The sequence below is a fragment of the Patella vulgata genome, chromosome 8 (genome assembly GCF_932274485.2).
Source record: "Patella vulgata chromosome 8, xgPatVulg1.2, whole genome shotgun sequence".
In the NCBI taxonomy this organism is placed as follows: Eukaryota; Metazoa; Mollusca; class Gastropoda; family Patellidae; genus Patella; species Patella vulgata.
Window position 1 is genome coordinate 31,359,457 of NC_065886.2, and position 7,814 is coordinate 31,367,270.

A 7,814-nucleotide genomic window follows, 5' to 3' on the forward strand; every position below is an offset into this window, starting at 1 on the left:
AAAAAGTGATTGCCAGGGTATGGAAGCCTATAACTACCATTCATAATTTCTACTTTTCGCCTCTTCAGAACACGAAAGTCGAAAAGTCGAAAAGTAGAAGTTACGACAAAATGTGAGGCGACAAGACGGTATATAAGCCAAAATCAACTCGAAAATAGGAAATTAAGAAATAACACACCGCGATAATAGCGCCCCCCCCCCCCCGTTTTTTCTTAATTTCTACTTTTCGACTTGCATTTTGGCTTGTATACCGTCTTGTCGACTTTCGGCTTAGTCATATTTTTGTATTTATTGATGTCAGTAAGAAGGCGCCAACACGCTATACAAGCCAAAATGCAACTCGAAAAGTAGAAATTAGGAAATTAACACACTGCGCTATTAGCGACCTATGATCTGTCGTACTGTCGACTTTTCTACTTTTCGCCTAGGAAGTTATTGTAGTCTCTGTCTTCCAGGTCACATTGGAATACGCGCAATTCCCTTTAACAAAAATGTCTGTGTGATAGAGTCTAGTTGGTAAATGAAAAAGCGTGCTGAGCGAAACCGATTTTTACGATTCTGACGAGCGAGGCAGATGTAAGCCCCGCCTCTTTCTTGTTTAAGTCGCTCCCATTTTATTTGAAGGTCGAGTTTAGAAAGGACTATTTATTGTTAATAATAATTGTTATCAATACATTACAAGATTTCAATTTGTTAATCCTTTGTAATTGTTTATCCATATTATTACTTCTCTCATCTTGTTTATTCTTAATTATTGATTAATCTGTTACATGGTTTCCAATTGTTAAATTATATTGCACCACATTTTTGTTATAAATCATTATTTGCTTGATAACGATATCTGTATGTGTATCGAAACGTAGCATGTTAATAAATTCAGAAGTAGTATATCCATATAAGTGTTTTTAATTTGTGAAATCTACTTCTATATGTCTTATAAGGATTATTACTAAAGTCTGTTCGACAAAAATCATAGTCTCGATTATCCACTTACTCGTTAAATCGAGAAGGAAAGTTATGCAGCAAATCGGATAATAATCCAACAAATATCGCAGGCTAGCGTTGATTATAGTCTGGATACGTTAATCAATGTCTAATTAATAGTTTATATAACATTTCAGGCCTAAAAAAAGACAAAGAATATGCAAATTTAGCTCTTGCATAATGCATGTTTAATTTTATATAATACATAGAAATATTTTATAACCTTTCAAAATTAAGAAAAAGTCCCAGCGAGGCCGATTAGGCTCTATACGCGGTATTGGATGATGCATTTCCGTGTTCCTGGGATATATAAGATAGTGTGCTTAATATACGTAACACATTAGAAAGAAATATCATTATTTTATGGAAATCAATTGAAAAAATATCCGCAAATCTTTTAATCGTATAAGAAAAGGGCTGACTGCTAAGCGAGGCCGGTTGTCTACTTCATGTGGTATAGTGCGATGAATTCCGCTATTTCTGTGATATTATTCTTAATTTATATAATACAATCACTTAAATATAATGTTTCTATGAAATTTAATTCATAGAAATACTTTATAATCTTTCAAAACTTAAGAAAAAGTCCCACTGATAAGCGAGGCCAATTGTATACTTCATGTTGTATAATGCGATGAATTCCGCTATTTCTGTGATATACATGATATTATTCTTAATTTATATAATACAATCACTTAAATATAATTTTTCTATGAAAATTAATTCATAGAAATACTTCATAATCTTTCAAAATTAAGAAAAGGTCCCACTGCTAAGCAAGGCCGATTGTATACTTCATATGGTATAGTGCAACGAATTCAGCTATTTCTGTGATATATATATAAGATACAATTCTTAATTTATAAAATGCAATCACTTAAATATTGTTTTCTTTCTATGAAAATTAATTCATAGACATACTTTATAATCTTTCAAAATTAAGAAAAAGTCCCACTGCTAAGCGAGGCCGATTTTATACTGTTAAAGGGAATTGCGCGTATTCAAATGTGACCTGGAAGACAGAGACTACAATAACTTCCTAGGCGAAAAGTAGAAAAGTCGGCAGTACGACAGATCATAGGTCGCTAATAGCGCAGTGTGTTAATTTCCTAATTTCTACTTTTCGAGTTGCATTTTGGCTTGTATAGCGTGTTGGCGCCTTCTTACTGACATCAATAAATACAAAAATATGACTAAGTCGAAAGTCGACAAGATATATACGAGCCAAAATGCAAGTCGAAAAGTAGAAATTAAGAAAAAACGGGGGGCGCTATTATCGCGGTGTGTTATTTCTTAATTTCCTATTTTCGAGTTGATTTTGGCTTGTATACCGTCTTGTCGCCTCACATTTTGTCGTAACTTCTACTTTTCGACTTTTCGACTTTCGTGTTCTGAAGAGGCGAAAAGTAGAAATTATGAATGGTAGTTATAGGCTTCCATACCAGGGTGTAGGTCCACTTATGACTAACGATGATTTGTACCAATCTTGATGTCATGATTCCAAAGAAAAGTTACCGAAAGGCGTAATTTATACATTTTATTAGATTGAATTTATGGCCTATCAAGTAACACGTTTTAGTATAACATGTTTCCTCCAAAACAATCAATAAATCATTTATCTAAATTTCCGATAAAACGTATACGGCTTCTTTTGTACCCGTATAAATACCTTTCCCTCAAACATAATATACCAATTAATAATTTATAATACGTATTTTATACTTTGTCGCTGCAAATATTTAATTATTCCATTAAACCGGTTGATAGGATACATTGTAAGATTTGAGACTGAATAAAACTTCTTCAGTTACAAAAAATTAACATAAAAATCAACAAGCGGTTGCCATTTCAGATATCCCGCATTTTGCAAGAGATGGACAGAGAACAAGCTAAAAAGGCGATTTTTCGTACAATCAGGGATCATAATCCAGAAAAGTTACAGTCTGATATGCGCTAATATCAACAGGGACTGAGATCTTCGGGTTATAAATATATATTTTCAGTTTCATCAGAATCGGATAAACACTGTGACCTCTAGAGGGTCCACAATCTTGGTATTACTTACTTTTAAACTATTTGCATCCAAGGAAAATGTGGGCGTATAAAAATCTATTTTCATTAATGTTACTGAATCATAATGAATGTAATGAAGAGACATGTACTTGAAATTTTGTCATGACTCAATAAAAAAATTGCCTTATTTGATCACAAGGATTTCGCTCTATTAGATTGGGTGGACCTTAAAAGTGCAATAACTAAACAATTTCAATGTTGTCACACACTCTTGCGAGTATACGTCAATTTTAGTTGATATCATATAGGGAAATGGGTGGGGTTTCTGTGCAATAATTAACAGCGAGCATAAACAGTATTGTTTCACCACATCACCGGACCGGCGAAGACATCACTACTAAGCGCATGCATTGGTTAGATAGGTTGACGGGAAACATGTGTCACTCACTCTCTTTTCATTATTGACAGGTGTCAATGCTGCAAGTCATTTATAAGACACTTCATTTAACAGGTTTAACTCCTAGGCCTGGGTCAATCATCCACATTTGACGAAATTTTACTGGATAATCAACCACATAAATATAACAAAACTTTCTGTTACACAATGGACAATGAAACTTTATAGTTATAGCCAAGAAAGAGTTGCGCCCCTTTCGAAATAAATCCCATAATTCATGCATTATAATCAACAAGAGATTATAACTAATCTCTAGACACAAACTAGGTCATTTCGGGACTAACATATGGTTTAATTTTATTTCAATAATTCGCTTGCGCGTAGGGGTCTTTAGCAGTTGGAGGAAACCGGAGGACTCGGAGAAAACCAACGAGGTCACGTACAACCGGGGATTCGAAACCACGCCAGTTGATTCAATGACAGACTTTATGATACAGCGTGCACACGCTAACTATTCAGCCATCCACTCCCCGTTATAATCAACAAACATGAAACGTGACGACGAATAGGATTAATAAAAACCATAGATATGATCCTTCAAGAAAGAAATTTTACAATAAAAGTTTTAGGAGTGTTTTTTTCTGAAATGGCAGTATTAATTCCATGGGAGTTGACATCTTGTTTTAAAGCTATTTACCCCCCTTATTACGCTCTTTCACTAATAATTTCCCCAAGAACATAAAGATGATCAAGATTTTGACACCGGTCGTGACTGTTGAAGGAATAAATGGCAATTGAGTTCGTGGGATCGGGTAGCATATTGGCCTTGAGCATGCTAGCTATTTCCGATTCTTTTTACATTTTCCTAAATTCATTTAAACATACATTATGCAAGAGCTAAATCTGATTATTGCAAGTCTTAATTTGGGCTTCAGATGTTATAGAAATTATAAATTAGATCTGTATTTAAACAACAAGCCCAAAATCAACTCTGTAGACCCACGGATGGCTCGGCTACAGCTTGGATTTAAATAGGATTTCACTGATTGATTAAATCATAAATGGCGCCCCATGCGGAGAAATTATTAACCGTTACGTTGACGTCATCAGTTAGATCGAGGCTAAATAATAGAGTGTACGAAGCCAGGCCGCTGTTGAGCGATGCCGCATGTCAGTCAATTTGATCGAAAGTTTGATATATACGGCCTTGATATTATGTTCAGTTGTGGTTAAAATGAGAGTTTGGATGTCGGCATTATACGCTCTTTTGTCACTTGCGTTTACAGAAAAGTTATCGAAATTGATAAACATTGCAGCTAACATCCCCCCAGTTGAATTGCAGCCCCATTGGATCACTGTTTCCTATTAGTATTTGTCTGTTTCGGTCGGGAGTTACGTAGGCCTACCAGTTACAGTACAAGAGTATACGCAGGCTAACAAGAAGTCGGCTATAATTATGCCTCATTAGTTAGGTCCATTCCTTTCAAACTTTCGCTTCTTATCTATATAATAAAAGTCTTATTTTTAATTTGTAGTAAAAATAAATGTGATACGAATTGAACTGCAACCCTGTCTCAAGCCATAGAAAACGTTACTTGATAATCGAGATTATGTAGGTGGAGTTAACGCCTGTCAATCAAACGATCGACCAAGGTGAAGATACATTTGACTACCATTTCTAGTCAAATAATACAACGATGATAACTTTGTTCAGAATAAAGTAATTCGACTGAAATTTTCAATATTATATTCTTCTTTCATCGTTTACTTTTGAACTGTTATAGCAAGAATGGCTCTATAAAAATCTTCCATAATGTATCTTTAAAAGTCTTATTTTTAATTTGTAGTAAAAATAAGTGTGATACGAATTGAATTGCAACCCCGTCTCAAACGGAATAGGCTAACGGTACCACAGCCATTGAAAACGTTACTTGATAATCGAGATTAATAATATGTAGGTGGAGTCAACGCCTGTCAATCAAACGATCGGTCATTCTCGGAGACGGTGAAGAGAGAGTTGACTCCTATTTCTAGTCAAAAATTACAATGGTGATAACTTTGTTCAGAATAAAGTAATTTGACTCAATATATTCTTCTTTCATCATCTATTTTTGAACTGTTATAGCAAGAATAGCCAACTCTCTATTACAATCTCCCATAATGTATCTTTAACAAAATAAATAAAACAAAAACAGATTAATTGATTCTGAATATTATGAAATGTTAACCTGGTCGTAAAATCTAATCTAGAATCCACCAGTGGAAACCGGATTAAACCTGGCTGGAACCCTTTGCTTATAGTTTCAACGGGACCCCTGCATCAACAGTAAAAAACGGGCGTGTTCTGGTCATTATCCGTCATACAAATGCAAGTTATATGTCAGTATGGCTGATTTATTTGAAACAACATAATAGATAAAATAATAAATTATTATTTTAGAACTAATTTGGGAGCCCATTTAACACCGGGGCTCCTTTCTGTAGCACACCACTTAATCCGGGCTTGGTCAAAATTGAATTGGGTGTTGGATCCTGAACATTTTTTCAAATATTGTGCCAAACCCCTGGGGCGAACTTTGGCCTCGAAGCGCCAAAGTATGCACGAGGGCTCAGAATGGCCAGGGCCTATCGGTCCCGATTGGAAAAACATTATTTGACGACTAAATATTTTTTTTTCGAAATAATTAAAATTCATCTTTGTATCAACTGAAAACTGTAATGGCCTCAATCCGAGGAGAAAAATGATCCATGGGTGAGGTACAGGAATAGTAAATAAAACTAGTTTCGTTTTTTCGTCATATCACGTGTTCTTCATCGAAATTGCGGTCCAACAAAATGGCTGCAAACTGCAAACTTTTTAAAATCGAAACCGAAATCAGAGGTAATTGGATACCAGCCACAATCAGTCAATCACCAACAGCCTTAACTAGTTTCCTGTCCCATTGAGGCTTGAAATGAAATGAAATGAAATGGGGTTTAACGTCCAACTGTTCTGCTCCTATACTGGGCTAATGAAGACGGCATACGGCATACAGTGTGCCATGAGGGAAATTTTGCCCGGGCAGCGGCACTATCGCCTACTCTTATATCGAATTCCAACTGCCAAGGGATCTTTTACGTGCATTCCAATGTGTACACGGGACCTCGGTTTTTTCGTCTCATCCGAAAGACTAGACAGCTGTCCTTGTCAGGCAATCCGTTCTGCACCACTGACAAGGGGAAACCACGTCGGAAAATCCAGATGAACTTTCTCGGCCAATGCAGGGATCGAACACCCGACCTCCAGACTAGCGAGCCAGTGTCTTAACCACCCCATTGAGGCTGCGAGCGGACAAGCAAGCAGGATTGATCAATGGTGCATGTACGTGCATTGAGTGCGATTGTTTTTTTAGTATCGCCTGTCTGTAACAAGGGAGATGCAGTAGGTAAAGGGCACAGTGTTGTTATTAGTACAATGGGAATATTATGACATTGGTGCGAACATTCCGATGATTGATTGGGGCAACTCTTTCGAAATTCGGGGACAATTTTGCAGCATTTCGCGCAATTGGTCAGAAAAGAGGGCACTTCTTCAGAAAAAGAGGAAAGTTGTTCAGAAGAGAGGGCAACTAGCCACAACACACTCTTATATCTATGGAGGCCTATAACTACCATTCATAATTTCTACTTTTCGCCTCTTCAGAACACGAAAGTCGAAAAGTAGAAGTTACGACAAAATGTGAGGTGACAACACGCTATACAAGCCAAAATCGACTCGAAAATAGGAAATTAAGAAATAACACACCGCGATAATAGCGCCCCCCCCCCCCGTTTTTTCTTAATTTCTACTTTTCGACTTGCATTTTGGCTTGTATACCGTCTTGTCGACTTTCGACATAGTCATATTTTTGTATTTATTGATGTCAGTAAGAAGGCGCCAACACGCTATACAAGCCAAAATGTAACTCGAAAAGTTACCTTTTCACCTAGGAAGTTGTTGTAGTCTCTGCCTTCCAGGTCACATTTGAATACGCACAATTCCCGTTAACAAAAATGTCTGTATGCGCGTATGCAAATGTGACCTGGAAGGCAGAGACTACAACAACTTCCTAGGCGAAAAGTCGAAAAGTCGACAGTACGACAGATCATAGGTCGCTAATAGCGCAGTGTGTTAATAGTTAAGTTGTTGTAGTCTCTGCCTTCCAGGTCACATTTGAATACGCGCAATTCCCGTTAACAAAAATGTCTGTATGCGCGTATTCAAATGTGACCTGGAAGGCAGAGACTACAACAACTTCCAAGGCGAAAAGTAGAAAAGTCGAAAAGTCGACTTTGAACGTCATCTACATATGAGTGTGGCTGTCGATTTTATGTTACAAACGTCATCAATGTGTGAGTGTGACTCTCGATGTTGTGTTACAAACATCATCAATAATTTATA